Source organism: Oncorhynchus clarkii, unplaced genomic scaffold (genome assembly GCF_045791955.1).
Source record: "Oncorhynchus clarkii lewisi isolate Uvic-CL-2024 unplaced genomic scaffold, UVic_Ocla_1.0 unplaced_contig_4696_pilon_pilon, whole genome shotgun sequence".
Lineage (NCBI taxonomy): Eukaryota > Metazoa > Chordata > Actinopteri > Salmoniformes > Salmonidae > Oncorhynchus > Oncorhynchus clarkii.
The window spans coordinates 245,151-260,963 of NW_027261115.1; the positions used below are offsets into that span (position 1 = coordinate 245,151).

At 47.8% G+C, this 15,813-nt stretch overlaps 1 pseudogene; it reads right to left on the bottom strand.

The window, feature by feature from the left end:
• Positions 1-3,945, bottom strand: part of LOC139404907 (zinc finger CCCH domain-containing protein 15-like) — a 40,933-nt pseudogene extending 36,988 nt beyond the window's left edge.
• Between the last annotated feature and the right edge of the window lie 11,868 nt (positions 3,946-15,813).

Sequence of the window (15,813 nt, forward strand, 5' to 3'; positions counted from 1 at the left end):
ACCTGTTGTGTAGGGAGAGATATCAGTCTAGCAGGGACAGTACAGGCGATACCTGTTGTGTAGGGAGAGATATCAGTCTAGCAGGTACAGTACAGGCGATACCTGTTGTGTGGGGAGAGATATCAGTCTAGCAGGGACAGTCCAGGTGATACCTGGTGTGTGGGGAGAGATATCAGTCTAGCAGGGACAGTCCAGGTGATACCTGGTGTGTGGGGAGAGTTATCAGTCTAGCAGGGAGAGTCCAGGTGATACCTGTTGTGTAGGGAGAGTTATCAGTCTAGCAGGGACAGTACAGGTGATACCTGTTGTGTAGGGAGAGATATCAGTCTAGCAGGGACAGTACAGGCGATACCTGTTGTGTAGGGAGAGATATCAGTCTAGCAGGGACAGTCCAGGTGATACCTGGTGTGTGGGGAGAGTTATCAGTCTACCTGTTACCTGTTAATAATGAGTTTTGTTTAGGCAATTCCAAGGACGCCTGCTTGTGTTCATACTGCAGAGGTGGTTCCAAGGAAGCCTGTCTGTGGTCAGTCTGCAGAGCTTTCACAAGCCAACTGTAGCTCAGAGTGAAGGCACGGCACATCGGCAGCTGTACTGGGTCCTCTCGTGGAGTTTAGCCAAGGCAAGGTGTCTAGCCTGATGCCTAATGCCAGAACGGCCCCTCCTCGCGTCGCTCTGCGTCGGTCTGTCGACCGGCCCAGCCGTTGGTCTTATCTGCAGCCGCCATGTTCAGTTTACAGGGCACGAGGGGGCAGGGGGAGAAGGGGGGGGGGGGGGGGGGGGGTTGGAGAGATGGAGAGAGGGAACGAGAGAGGGACAGAGAGAGAGATGGAGGGATGGAGGGAGGGGAAAGCGGGAAGGGGAGAGAGAGAGAGAGAGGGAGGGAGAGAAGGAGAAAGAGAGAGAGAGAGACTTGTGTTCTGCCGCAGAAATGTCTCCCTTTTCTGCTCAGTGAGCACATTGAGGCTGACAGGTAGCTATCCCCACGGCGGGCTGGAAGCAGATGGCTGGGGACACAGCTCTCATCAGCAGAACAACAGGAGCTGAGGCAGGCAGGCAGGCATCTATCTCCCTCTCTCTCCGTCTCTCTTCCTCTCTCCAGGATACTCAATTCAAATGAAAGTTATTGGCACAGGAAAACACATATACGGCGCCCTAGCAATTGAAATAAACAACAAACAAAAAACGAAATAAACAAATTGAACATCGACAAAGATTTTAAACGTTGCATTCAAAAAGTTTTAAATGGATAAAGATATTTAAAGTGTTTTATTATCAGCTATGTGCAGTGCAATGTGCAAATAGTTGTAGTGGGAACATTGTGGGAAGATAAATAACGAGATCAATATTGGTGGTGTTTACTATGTTGTTTGTGTTCCTCCGGGTTGCCCTTTTCCTCTTGGCAACGGGCCACAAATGTTGCTGCAGTGATTGCACATTGTGGTATTTGTGTGATCTGTGGGAAATATGTATCTCTAATATGGTCATACATTTGGACAGGAGGTTAGGAAGTGTAGCTCAGTTTCCACCTCATTTTGTGGACAGTGTGCACATAGCCTGTCTTCTCTTGAGAGCCAGGTCTGTCTACGGCGGCCTTTCTCAATAGCAAGGCTATGCTCACTGAGTCTGTACATAGTCAAAGCTTTCCTTAAGTTTGGGTCAGTCACAGTGGTCAGGTATTCTGCCACTTTGTACTCTCTGTTTAGGGTCAGATAGCGTTCTAGTTTGCTCTGTTTTTTGGCTGATTCTTTCCAGTGTGTCAAATAGTTAGCTTTTTGCTTACTCATAATTTGGTTGGGTTTATATGTTCTGCTGTCCTGGGGCTCTGTTTGTGTTTGTGATACTCTGTCTGTCTATCTCTCTCTCCCCTCCCCTCTCTCTCTCTCTCTCCCTCCCTCTCGCTCTCTCTCTCCCCTCCCCTCCTCTCCTCTCTCCCTCCCTCTCGCTCTCTCTCTCCCCCCTCTCTCTCTCTCTCTCTCTCTCTCCCCCCCTCTCTCTCTCTCTCTCTCTCTCCCCCCCCTCTCTCTCTCTCTCTCTCCCCCCCCCCTCTCTCTCTCTCTCTCCCCTCCCCTCCTCTCCTCTCTCCCTCCCTCTCGCTCTCTCTCTCCCCCCCCTCTCTCTCTCTCTCTCTCTCTCCCCCCCTCTCTCTCTCTCTCTCTCTCCCCCCCTCTCTCTCTCTCTCTCCCTCCCCCCTCTCTCTCTCTCTGTCTCTCTCTCTCTCTCCCCCCTCTCTCTCTCTCCCTCCCCCCCCCCTCTCTCTCTCTCTCTCCCTCCCCCCTCTCTCTCTCTCTGTCTCTCTCTCTCTCTCCCCCCTCTCTCTCTCTCTCTCTCCCCCCCTCTCTCTCTCTCTCTCCCCTCCCCTCCTCTCCTCTCTCCCTCCCTCTCGCTCTCTCTCTCCCCCCCCTCTCTCTCTCTCTCTCTCTCCCCCCCCCCCTCTCTCTCTCTCTCTCTCTCCCCTCCCCTCCTCTCCTCTCTCCCTCCCTCCATCTCCCACTCTCTCTCTCTCTCTCTCACACACACACACACACACACACACACACACACACACACACACACACACACACACACACACACACACACACACACACACACACACACACACTCCTGGTTTCTAAAGAGTAGCCTGGGGATATTCTGCTGTTCATTGATGTCTCTACATCCCTGAGGATGTACAGGGACTCCTGATCAGTAGTAGCATGGTATCGGATTATTTACGACGAGTGACAGACAAGTCATGTGGAGAAAAAAAAATAACTTTTCTAATGTGAATGGCACAGTGAGAAACAATGAGAAAACACTTTACAGACTAGATGCAAAAAAAGACATACAGTAGCCGAAGCCTAATTATAATATAGGCTTTAATTATAATCATTTTCACGTAGCCTTCACGAAACATGTGAGTGATGAGCTGGTAATGTTAACAGCAATACATCCAGTTTACTTCAGTAGCAGAAGACATGATGCCTTACAAGTGTATATTGTCTCTTACGGAACAGTAAACACTTATGTACAACAACACTTATGGAATACAGTTGTATTGCATTCATCTCAGAAACCCAGGACTCTGCATCAGCTACTCGTTACGTCCGCCTGTCCATGAGAGATTAACATTAAAGGGCCAGTCAGTTCAGTTTATTAAAAGGCTAGATATTTTACCCAAAGGACTAGTTAGTTCACTTGATTAAAGGGCTAGTTAGTTCACTTTACTAAAGGGCTAGATAGTTCACCTAAAAGGTGAGTTAGTTCACCCAAAGGGTTAGTTCACTTGATTAAAGGGCTAGTTAGTTCACTTGATTAAAGGGCTAGTTAGTTCACTTTGTATAATGTGATAACCTGCTATACTGTGATAACCTGCTATACTGTAATAACCTGATATAATGTGATAACCTGCTATACTGTAATAACCTGATATAATGTGATAACCTGCTATAACCTGCTATACTGTGATAACTTGCTATACTGTGATAACTTGCTATACTGTAATAACCTGATATAATGTGATAACCTGCTATAACCTGCTATAACCTGCTATAATCCTATACTCGTATTTGTGGCCAAAGCATACATTGGAGAAAAAACACCACCTCTAATCAGGGCCATAACCATGGTCTGAGATTTAGGGAAGTCTGGACAGGGGACAGTCTGGACAGGGGACAGGAGACAGTCTGGACAGGAGACAGGGGACAGCCTGGACAGGGGACAGGGGACAGTCTGGACAGGGGACAGTCTGGACAGGGGACCAGGGACAGTCTGGACAGGGGACAGGGGACATTCTGGACAGGGGACAGTCTGGACAGGCGACTGTCTGGACAGGGGACCAGGGACAGTCTCGGCAGGGGACAGTCTGGACAGGGGACCAGGGACAGTCTCGGCAGGGGACAGTCTGGACAGGGGACAGACGACAGTCTGGACAGGGGACCAGGGACAGTCTCGGCAGGGGACAGTCTGGACAGGGGACCAGGGACAATCTGGACAGGGGGAATTAGGAATGTGAGTGAATAAGTGCCTCAGAAAGAACAAATGTAACTGAATGAAAGTATAAGGAGATATCAGTGAAAAAATGCAGTGATCAAGACATTGCACCAGTACAATGAATGAAGCTCACTCAGGCGTTCATAGGTTCATTCATTGCTTATTTCCCCCAGTGTATTTATCCCTGTGTTTCCTGTCTCTCTGTACCAGTGTATTTATCCCTGTGTTTCCTGTCTCTCTGTACCAGTGTATTTATCCCTGTGTTTCCTGTCTCTCTGTACCAGTGTATTTATCCCTGTGTTTCCTGTCTCTCTGTGCCAGTGTATTTATCCCTGTGTTTCCTGTCTCTCTGTGCCAGTGTATTTATCCCTGTGTTTCCTGTCTCTCTGTACCAGTGTATTTATCCCTGTGTTTCCTGTCTCTCTGTACCAGTGTATTTATCCCTGTGTTTCCTGTCTCTCTGTGCCAGTGTATTTATCCCTGTGTTTCCTGTCTCTCTGTGCCAGTGTATTTATCCCTGTGTTTCCTGTCTCTCTGTACCAGTGTATTTATCCCTGTGTTTCCTGTCTCTCTGTGCCAGTGTATTTATCCCTGTGTTTCCTGTCTCTCTGTACCAGTGTATTTATCTCTGTGTTTCCTGTCTCTCTGTGCCAGTGTATTTATCCCTGTGTTTCCTGTCTCTCTGTGCCAGTGTATTTATCCCTGTGTTTCCTGTCTCTCTGTACCAGTGTATTTATCCCTGTGTTTCCTGTCTCTCTGTACCAGTGTATTTATCCCTGTGTTTCCTGTCTCTCTGTACCAGTGTATTTATCCCTGTGTTTCCTGTCTCTCTGTACCAGTGTATTTATCCCTGTGTTTCCTGTCTCTCTGTACCAGTGTATTTATCCCTGTGTTCCCTGTCTCTCTGTGCCAGTGTATTTATCCTTGTGTTTCCTGTCTCTCTGTGCCAGTGTATTTATCCCTGTGTTTCCTGTCTCTCTGTACCAGTGTATTTATCCCTGTGTTCCCTGTCTCTCTGTGCCAGTGTATTTATCCTTGTGTTTCCTGTCTCTCTGTACCAGTGTATTTATCCCTGTGTTTCCTGTCTCTCTGTACCAGTGTATTTATCCCTGTGTTCCCTGTCTCTCTGTGCCAGTGTATTTATCCTTGTGTTTCCTGTCTCTCTGTACCAGTGTATTTATCCCTGTGTTTCCTGTCTCTCTGTACCAGTGTATTTATCCCTGTGTTTCCTGTCTCTCTGTACCAGTGTATTTATCCCTGTGTTCCCTGTCTCTCTGTGCCAGTGTATTTATCCTTGTGTTTCCTGTCTCTCTGTACCAGTGTATTTATCCCTGTGTTTCCTGTCTCTCTGTACCAGTGTATTTATCCCTGTGTTCCCTGTCTCTCTGTGCCAGTGTATTTATCCTTGTGTTTCCTGTCTCTCTGTGCCAGTGTATTTATCCCTGTGTTTCCTGTCTCTCTGTACCAGTGTATTTATCCTTGTGTTCCCTGTCTCTCTGTACCAGTGTATTTATCCCTGTGTTTCCTGTCTCTCTGTACCAGTGTATTTATCCTTGTGTTCCCTGTCTCTCTGTACCAGTGTATTTATCCCTGTGTTCCCTGTCTCTCTGTACCAGTGTATTTATCCCTGTGTTTCCTGTCTCTCTGTTGCCAGTTCGTCTTCTCTTCTTCTTCGTCTTCAACCAGTGTGTTTTTCCCGTGCTTTTGCTGTTCTCTCTTTTGCTAGTCCTCCCGGTTTTGACACCTGTTTTCTGGACTCTGTACCCGCCTGCCTGACCAGTCCACCTGCCTTGACCTCGAGCCTGCCTGACCAGTCCACCTGCCTTGACCTCGAGCCTGCCTGACCAGTCCACCTGCCTTGACCTCGAGCCTGCCTGACCAGTCCACCTGCCTTGACCTCGAGCCTGCCTGACCAGTCTGCCAGCCTTAACCTCGAGCCTGCCTGACCAGTCCACCTGCCTTGACCTCGAGCCTGCCTGACCAGTCCACCTGCCTTGACCTCGAGCCTGCCTGACCAGTCTGCCTGCCTTGACCTCGAGCCTGCCTGACCAGTCTGCCTGCCTTGACCTCGAGCCTGCCTGACCAGTCTGCCTGCCTTGACCCCGAGCCTGCCTGACCAGTCTGCCTGCCTTGACCTCGAGCCTGCCTGACCAGTCTGCCTGCCTTGACCTCGATCCTGCCTGACCAGTCTGCCTGCCTTGACCTCGAGCCTGCCTGACCAGTCTGCCTGCCTTGACCCCGAGCCTGCCTGACCAGTCTGCCTGCCTTGACCTCGAGCCTGCCTGACCAGTCTGCCTGCCTTGACCTCGAGCCTGCCTGACCAGTCTGCCTGCCTTGACCTCGAGCCTGCCTGACCAGTCTGCCTGCCTTGACCTCGAGCCTGCCTGACCAGTCTGCCTGCCTTAACCTCGAGCCTGCCTGACCAGTCTGCCTGCCACTCTGTTCCTCCTGGATCTGGTTTTGACCTTCTGGCCTGTCCACGACCATTCTCTTTCCTACCCCTTTTGGAACTAATAAATATCAAAGACTCAAACCATCTGCCTCCCGTGTCTGCATCTGGGTCTGGCCCTGAGCCCTTATACAGGGATGGTAAAAACAGCTCGATTGCCATAGCAACATCAGGGAAACTGGGCAGAATCTTTAATTAAGCCTCTCATTATCCTTAATTGCAGGCCTCGACGAGTTACGTAAGCAGATCTGTCTGTATAGGAAGTTCTGGGGACAAGTCGTCTGGATTCTGGACAGCCAATAAATTGGCAGACGCAAACAGATGATCAAGAAAACTTTAAGCAGACAAAAGTTATTGAGGGCTTAAACAAAAAACAACAACAACAACAACAGTTTGTGATTTTTGACTTGTGTGGTTGCAATATCAACACTCCCTTATCTCTGGTATGTCTTGGTATTGCATTAAAAAACAAAAACAAACAGATAGTCTAGTTGAGAACAAGTTCTCATTTACAACTGCGACCTGGCCAAGAAAAAGCAAAGTATTTATCCCTGTGTTTCCTGTCTCTCTGTACCAGTGTATTTATCCCTGTGTTTCCTGTCTCTCTGTGCAAGTGTATTTATCCCTGTGTTTCCTGTCTCTCTGTACCAGTGTATTTATCCCTGTGTTTTCTGTCTCTCTGTACCAGTGTATTTATCCCTGTGTTTCCTGTCTCTCTGTGCCAGTGTATTTATCCCTGTGTTTCCTGTCTCTCTGTACCAGTGTATTTATCCCTGTGTTTCCTGTCTCTCTGTACCAGTGTATTTATCCCTGTGTTTCCTGTCTCTCTGTACCAGTGTATTTATCCCTGTGTTTCCTGTCTCTCTGTGCCAGTGTATTTATCCCTGTGTTTCCTGTCTCTCTGTACCAGTGTATTTATCCCTGTGTTTCCTGTCTCTCTGTGCCAGTGTATTTATCCCTGTGTTTCCTGTCTCTCTGTACCAGTGTATTTATCCCTGTGTTTCCTGTCTCTCTGTACCAGTGTATTTATCCTTGTGTTTCCTGTCTCTCTGTACCAGTGTATTTATCCTTGTGTTTCCTGTCTCTCTGTAACAGTGTATTTATCCTTGTGTTTCCTGTCTCTCTGTACCAGTGTATTTATCCCTGTGTTTCCTGTCTCTCTGTACCAGTGTATTTATCCCTGTGTTTCCTGTCTCTCTGTGCCAGTGTATTTATCCCTGTGTTTCCTGTCTCTCTGTGCCAGTGTATTTATCCCTGTGTTTCCTGTCTCTTTGTTGCCAGTGTATTTATCCCTGTGTTTCCTGTCTCTCTGTACCAGTGTATTTATCCCTGTGTTTCCTGTCTCTCTGTACCAGTGTATTTATCCCTGTGTTTCCTGTCTCTCTGTACCAGTGTATTTATCCCTGTGTTTCCTGTCTCTCTGTGCCAGTGTATTTATCCCTGTGTTTCCTGTCTCTCTGTGCCAGTGTATTTATCCCTGTGTTTCCTGTCTCTTTGTTGCCAGTGTATTTATCCCTGTGTTTCCTGTCTCTCTGTACCAGTGTATTTATCCCTGTGTTTCCTGTCTCTCTGTGCCAGTGTATTTATCCCTGTGTTTCCTGTCTCTCTGTACCAGTGTATTTATCCCTGTGTTTCCTGTCTCTCTGTGCCAGTGTATTTATCCCTGTGTTTCCTGTCTCTCTGTACCAGTGTATTTATCCCTGTGTTTCCTGTCTCTCTGTACCAGTGTATTTATCCCTGTGTTTCATGTCTCTCTGTGCCAGTGTATTTATCCCCGTGTTTCCTGTCTCTCTGTACCAGTGTATTTATCCCTGTGTTTCCTGTCTCTCTGTACCAGTGTATTCATCCCTGTGTTTCCTGTCTCTCTGTGCCAGTGTATTTATCCTGTGTTTCCTGTCTCTCTGTACCAGTGTATTTATCCCTGTGTTTCCTGTCTCTCTGTGCCAGTGTATTTATCCCTGTGTTTCCTGTCTCTCTGTGCCAGTGTATTTATCCCTGTGTTTCCTGTCTCTCTGTACCAGTGTATTTATCCCTGTGTTTCCTGTCTCTCTGTGCCAGTGTATTTATCCCTGTGTTTCCTGTCTCTCTGTGCCAGTGTATTTATCCCTGTGTTTCCTGTCTCTCTGTACCAGTGTATTTATCCCTGTGTTTCCTGTCTCGCTGTGCCAGTGTATTTATCCCTGTGTTTCCTGTCTCTCTGTACCAGTGTATTTATCCCTGTGTTTCCTGTCTCTCTGTACCAGTGTATTTATCCCTGTGTTTCCTGTCTCTCTGTGCCAGTGTATTTATCCCTGTGTTTTCTATCTCTCTGTACCAGTGTATTTATCCCTGTGTTTCCTGTCTCTCTGTACCAGTGTATTTATCCCTGTGTTTCCTGTCTCTCTGTGCCAGTGTATTTATCCCTGTGTTTCCTGTCTCTCTGTGCCAGTGTATTTATCCCTGTGTTTCCTGTCTCTCTGTACCAGTGTATTTATCCCTGTGTTTCCTGTCTCTCTGTACCAGTGTATTTATCCCTGTGTTTCCTTTCTCTCTGTACCAGTGTATTTATCCCTGTGTTTCCTGTCTCTCTGTACCAGTGTATTTATCCCTGTGTTTCCTATCTCGCTGTACCAGTGTATTTATCCCTGTGTTTCCTATCTCTATGTACCAGTATATTTATCCCTGTGTTTCCTATCTCTCTGTACCAGTGTATTTATCCCTGTGTTTCCTGTCTCTCTGTACCAGTGTATTTATCCCTGTGTTTCCTGTCTCTCTGTGCCAGTGTATTTATCCCTGTGTTTCCTGTCTCTCTGTACCAGTGTATTTATCCCTGTGTTTCCTGTCTCTCTGTACCAGTGTATTTATCCCTGTGTTCCCTGTCTCTCTGTACCAGTGTATTTATCCCTGTGTTTCCTGTCTCTCTGTACCAGTGTATTTATCCCTGCGTTTCCTGTCTCTTTGTTGCCAGTTCGTCTTCTCTGTTTCAAGTCAACCAGTGTGTTTTTCCCGTGCTTTTGCTAGTCCTCCCGGTTTTGAGGTATGAGAGGTAGAGAGGTATGTGACTGTAGGTGGAGGTATGTGACTGTAGGTGGAGGTGAAGAGGTATGTGACTGTAGGTGGAAGTATAGAGGTATGGGACTGTAGGTGGAGGTAAAGAGGTATGTGACTGTATGTGGAGGTATAGAGTTATGTACCTGTAGGTGGAGGTAAAGAGGTATGTGACTGTAGGTGGAGGTATAGAGGTATGTGACTGTAGGTGGAGGTAAAGAGGTGTGGGACTGTAGGTGGAGGTATAGAGGTATGGGATTGTAGGTGGAGGTAAAGAGGTATGGGACTGTAGGTGGAGGTATGTGACTGTAGGTGGAGGTAAAGAGGTATGTGACTGTAGGTGGAGGTAAAGAGGTATGGGACTGTAGGTGGAGGTAAAGAGGTATGGGACTGTAGGTGGAGGTATAGAGGTATGGGACTGTAGGTGGAGGTAAAGAGGTATGTGACTGTAGGTGGAGGTAAAGAGGTATGGGACTGTAGGTGGAGGTGTAGAGGTATGTGACTGTAGGTGGAGGTATAGAGGTATGTGACTGTAGGTGGAGGTAAAGAGGTATGTGACTGTAGGTGGAGGTAAAGAGGTATGGGACTGTAGGTGGAGGTAAAGAGGTATGGGACTGTAGGTGGAGGTAAAGAGGTATGGGACTGTAGGTGGAGATAAAGAGGTATGTGACTGTAGGTGGAGGTAAAGAGGTATGTGACTGTAGGTGGAGGTATGTGACTGTAGGTGGAGGTATGTGACTGTAGGTGGAGGTAAAGAGGTATGTGACTGTAGGTGGAGGTAAAGAGGTATGTGACTGTAGGTGTAGGTAATGATGACAGAGACAGAGAATATTACCTAACAGGGATTTTATATCATTAACGTTGTAAATGTGGGGAAAAAGGGGCTGGATGAAACCAGAGCAGAGAAAGTAAAAGTTAAGGAGTCCCCTCTCCTACCTTACCTGCCTACCCACTACTTACCTAACCTACCGTCTCCTACCTTACCTGCCTACCCACTACTTACCTAACCTACCCTCTCCTACTACTTACCTAACCTACCCTCTCCTACCTACCCACTACTTACCTAACCTACCCTCTCCTACTACTTACCTAACCTACCCTCTCCTACCTACCCACTACTTACCTAACCTACCCTCTCCTACTACTTACCTAACCTACCCTCTCCTACCTACCCACTACTTACCTAACCTACCCTCTCCTACTACTTACCTAACCTACCCTCTCCTACCTACCCACAACTTACCTAACCTACCCTCTCCTAACTTACCTGCCTACCCACTACTTACCTAACCTACCCTCTCCTACCTTACCTGCCTACCCACTACTTACCTAACCTACCCTCTCCTACCTTACCTGCCTACCCACTACTACCTAACCTACCCTCTCCTACCTTACCTGCCTACCCACTACTACCTAACCTACCCTCTCCTACCTTACCTGCCTACCCACTACTTACCTAACCTACCCTCTCCTACCTTACCTGCCTACCCACTACTTACCTAACCTACCCTCTCCTACCTTACCTGCCTACCCACGACTTACCTAACCTACCCTCTCCTACCTTACCTGCCTACCCACTACTTACCTAACCTACCCTCTCCTACCTTACTGCCTACCCACTACTTACCTAACCTACCCTCTCCTACCTTACCTGGCTACCAACTACGTACCTAACCTACCCTCTCCTACCTTACCTGCCTACCCACTACTTACCTAACCTACCCTCTCCTACCTTACCTGCCTACCCACTACTTACCTAACCTACCCTCTCCTACCTTACCTGCCTACCCACTACCTACCTAACCTACCCTCTCCTACCTTACCTGAATACCCACTACTTACCTAACCTACCCTCTCCTACCTTACCTGCCTACCCACTACTTACCTAACCTACCCTCTCCTACCTTACCTGCCTCCCCACTACTTACCTAACCTACCCTCTCCTACCTACCCACTACTTACCTAACATACCCCCTCCTACCTTACCAGCCTACCCACTACTTACCTAACCTACCCTCTCCTACCTTACCTAACTACCCACTACTTACCTAACCTACCCTCTCCTACCTTACCTAACTACCCACTACTTACCTAACCTACCCTCTCCTACCTACCCACTACTTACCTAACCTACCCTCTCCTACCTTACCTGCCTACCCACTACTTACCTAACCTACCCTCTCCTACCTTACCTGCCTACCCACTACTTACCTAACCTACCCTCTCCTACCTTACCTGCCTACCCACTACTTACCTAACCTACCCTCTCCTACCTTACCTGCCTACCCACTACTTACCTAACCTACCCTCTCCTACCTTACCTGCCTACCCACTACTTACCTAACCTACCCTCTCCTACCTTACCTGCCTACCCACTACTTACCTAACCTACCCTCTCCTACCTTACCTGCCTACCCACTACTTACCTAACCTACCCTCTCCTACCTTACTGCCTACCCACTACTTACCTAACCTACCCTCTCCTACCTTACCTGCCTACCAACTACGTACCTAACCTACCCTCTCCTACCTTACCTGCCTACCTACTACTTACCTAACCTACCCTCTCCTACCTTACCTGCCTACTCACTACTTACCTAACCTGCCCTCTCCTACCTTACCTGCCTACCCACTACTTACCTAACCTACCCTCTCCTACCTTACCTGCCTCCCCACTACTTACCTAACCTACCCTCTCCTACCTACCCACTACTTACCTAACATACCCCCTCCTACCTTACCAGCCTACCCACTACTTACCTAACCTACCCTCTCCTACCTTACCTAACTACCCACTACTTACCTAACCTACCCTCTCCTACCTACCCACTACTTACCTAACCTACCCTCTCCTACCTTACCTGCCTACCCACTACTTACCTAACCTACCCTCTCCTACCTTACCTGCCTACCCACTACTTACCTAACCTACCCTCTCCTACCTTACTGCCTACCCACTACTTACCTAACCTACCCTCTCCTACCTTACCTGCCTACCAACTACGTACCTAACCTACCCTCTCCTACCTTACCTGCCTACCTACTACTTACCTAACCTACCCTCTCCTACCTTACCTGCCTACTCACTACTTACCTAACCTGCCCTCTCCTACCTTACCTGCCTACCCACTACTTACCTAACCTACCCTCTCCTACCTTACCTGCCTCCCCACTACTTACCTAACCTACCCTCTCCTACCTACCCACTACTTACCTAACATACCCCCTCCTACCTTACCAGCCTACCCACTACTTACCTAACCTACCCTCTCCTACCTTACCTAACTACCCACTACTTACCTAACCTACCCTCTCCTACCTACCCACTACTTACCTAACCTACCCTCTCCTACCTTACCTGCCTACCCACTACTTACCTAACCTACCCTCTCCTACTTTACCTGCCTACCCACTACTTACCTAACCTACCCTCTCCTACCTTACCTGCCTACCCACTACTTACCTAACCTACCCTCTCCTACCTTACCTGCCTACCCACTACTTACCTAACCTACCCTCTCCTACCTTACCTGCCTACCCACTACTTACCTAACCTACCCTCTCCTACCTTACCTGCCTACCCACTACTTACCTAACCTACCCTCTCCTACCTTACCTGCCTACCCACTACTTACCTAACCTACCCTCTCCTACCTTACCTGCCTACCCACTACTTACCTAACCTACCCTCTCCTACCTTACCTGCCTACCCACTACTTACCTAACCTACCCTCTCCTACCTTACCTGCCTACCCACTACTTACCTAACCTACCCTCTCCTACCTTACCTGCCTACCCACTACTTACCTAACCTACCCTCTCCTACCTTACCTGCCTACCCACTACTTACCTAACCTACCCTCTCCTACCTTACCTGCCTACCCACTACTTACCTAACCTACCCTCTCCTACCTTACCTGCCTACCCACTACTTACCTAACCTACCCTCTCCTACCTTACCTGCCTACCCACTACTTACCTAACCTACCCTCTCCTACCTTACCTGCCTACCCACTACTTACCTAACCTACCCTCTCCTACCTACCCACTACTTACCTAACCTACCCTCTCCTACCTTACCTGCCTACCCACTACTTACCTATTCTTTACACCACCTGGTGCGCTAACCAAAATACAGGGGGTGGTCGGGCCAGGTCTTACCTAGTGTGCATAGACAGAGTACATACTACAGGTACCGCAGGCCTCTCGCCTAAGCACTCCCAAGGTGACTCCCCCCCCCCCCCCCCCCCTGGGAACAAATGGAACAGAATAATTACAAGCTTAAAGGGAACCAATTCAATAATCAATAACACTGAGTCCTATTTGCATACACATACCTCAGAAGCAGCAGCTATAAAATACTTTCAACAAAACTGTTACCGGGGAAACAACCAAAACAGGACATCAAAGCAACTTCCACTCCTAACAAGGGAACACTGGGTTTTAAAGATGCAGGAGGCAGTAATTGCAGACAGCTGTATCCCCTGACGAGAGGGAGGGGTCAGAGCTCCACTCTGCACTGGCGCCGACCAATCAGCTGCATGGAATCAAGGAAGTCATCCTGAAACATATACACATACATACAAACACAAACAAATCCAAAACAACACAGAAACTTTGGAACATAACACTATTACAGGCCAGTCTCAAACTATAGCTACTATAGGCCTCTACATACTGTAGCTACTATAGGCCTCTACATACTGTAGCTACTACAGGCCAGTCTCATACTGTAGCTACTACAGGCCAGTCTTATACTGTAGCTACTACAGGCCAGTCTCAAACTGTAGCTACTACAGGCCTCTACATACTGTAGCTACTACAGGCCTCTACATACTGTAGCTACTCTAGGCCAGTCTCATACTGTAGCTACTACAGGCCAGTCTCATGCTGTAACTACTATAGGCCAGTCTCATACTGTAGCTACTATAGGCCAGTCTCATACTGTAGTTACTATAGGCCAGTCTCATACTGTAGCTACTATAGGCCAGTCTCATACTGTAGCTACTATAGGCCAGTCTCATACTGTAGTTACTATAGGCCAGTCTCATACTGTAGCTATTATAGGCCAGTCTCATACTGTAGCTACTATAGGCCAGTCTCAAACTGTAGCTACTACAGGCCTCTACATACTGTAGCTACTATAGGCCAGTCTCATACTGTAGCTACTACAGGCCAGTCTCATACTGTTGCTACTATAGGCCAGTCTCATACTGTACCTACTATAGGCCAGTCTCATACTGTAGCTACTATAGGCCAGTCTCAAACTGTAGCTACTACAGGCCAGTCTCATACTGTAGCTACTATAGGCCAGTCTCATACTGTAGCTACTACAGGCCAGCCTCATACTGTAACTACTATAGGCCAGTCTCATACTGTAGCTACTACAGGCCAGTCTCATACTGTAGCTACTACAGGCCAGTCTTATACTGTAGCTACTACAGGCCAGTCTCAAACTGTAGCTACTACAGGCCTCTACATACTGTAGCTACTACAGGCCTCTACATACTGTAGCTACTCTAGGCCAGTCTCATACTGTAGCTACTACAGGCCAGTCTCATGCTGTAACTACTATAGGCCAGTCTCATACTGTAGCTACTATAGGCCAGTCTCATACTGTAGTTACTATAGGCCAGTCTCATACTGTAGCTACTATAGGCCAGTCTCATACTGTAGCTACTATAGGCCAGTCTCATACTGTAGTTACTATAGGCCAGTCTCATACTGTAGCTATTATAGGCCAGTCTCATACTGTAGCTACTATAGGCCAGTCTCAAACTGTAGCTACTACAGGCCTCTACATACTGTAGCTACTATAGGCCAGTCTCATACTGTAGCTACTACAGGCCAGTCTCATACTGTTGCTACTATAGGCCAGTCTCATACTGTACCTACTATAGGCCAGTCTCATACTGTAGCTACTATAGGCCAGTCTCAAACTGTAGCTACTACAGGCCAGTCTCATACTGTAGCTACTATAGGCCAGTCTCATACTGTAGCTACTACAGGCCAGCCTCATACTGTAACTACTATAGGCCAGTCTCATACTGTAGCTACTATAGGCCAGTCTCAAACTGTAGCTACTATAGGCCAGTCTCATACTGTAGCTACTATAGGCCTCTACATACTGTAGCTACTATAGGCCAGTCTCACACTGTAGCTACTATAGGCCAGTCTCATACTGTAGCTACTATAGGCCAGTCTCATACTGTAGCTACTATAGGCCTCTACATACTGTAGTTACTATAGGCCAGTCTCATACTGTAGCTACTACAGGCCAGTCTCATACTGTAGCTACTATAGGCCTCTACATACTGTAGCTACTACAGGCCAGTCTCATACTGTAGCTACTATAGCCCTCCAAT